Here is a 951-nt window from a genome sequence, read left to right on the forward strand (position 1 = left end):
AATCAAGTCCAGGAGGCACAGAGAGTCCCATACAGAATAAATCCAAGAAGAAATACGCCAAGACACATATTAATCAAACTGTCAAAAATTAAACACAAAGAAATCATATTAAAAGCAGCAAGGGAAAAACAACAAATAACACACAAGGGAATCCCCATCAGGTTAACAGCTGATCTCTCAGCAGAAACTCTACAAGCCAGAAGGGAGTGGCAGGACATAATTAAAGTGATGAAGGAGAGAAACCTGCAACCAAGATTACTCTACCCAGCAAGGATCTCATTCAGATTTGATGGAGAAATTAAAACGTTTACAGACAAGCAAAAGCTGAGAGAGTTCAGCACCACCAAACCAGCTTTACAACAAATGCTAAAGGAACTTCTCTAGGCAAGAAACACAACAGAAGGAATATACCTACAATAACGAACCCAAAGCAATTAAGGAAATGGGAATAGGAACATACATATCAATAATTACCTTAAATGTAAATGGACTAAATGCTCCCACCAAAAGACACAGAGTGGCTGAATGGATACAAAAACAAGACCCATATATATGCTGTCTACAAGAGACCCACTTCAGACCTAGAGACACATACAGATTGAAAGTAAGGGGATGGAAAAAGATATTCCATGCAAATGGAAATCAAAAGAAAGCTGGAGTAGCAATTCTTATATCAGACAAAATAGACTTTAAAATAAAGACTATTAGAAGAGACAAAGAAGGACACTACATAACGATAAAGGGATCGATCCAAGAAGAAGATATAACAATTGTAAATATTTATGCACCCAACACAGGAGCACCTCAATACATAAGGCAAATACTAACAGCCATAAAAGGGGAAATCGACAGTAACACAATCATAATAGGGGACTTTAACACCCCACTTTCACCAATGGACAGATCATCCAAAATGAAAATAAATAAGGAAACACAAGCTTTAAATGATAC

Source organism: Hyperoodon ampullatus (assembly GCF_949752795.1).
Source record: "Hyperoodon ampullatus genome assembly, chromosome: 5".
Lineage (NCBI taxonomy): Eukaryota > Metazoa > Chordata > Mammalia > Artiodactyla > Ziphiidae > Hyperoodon > Hyperoodon ampullatus.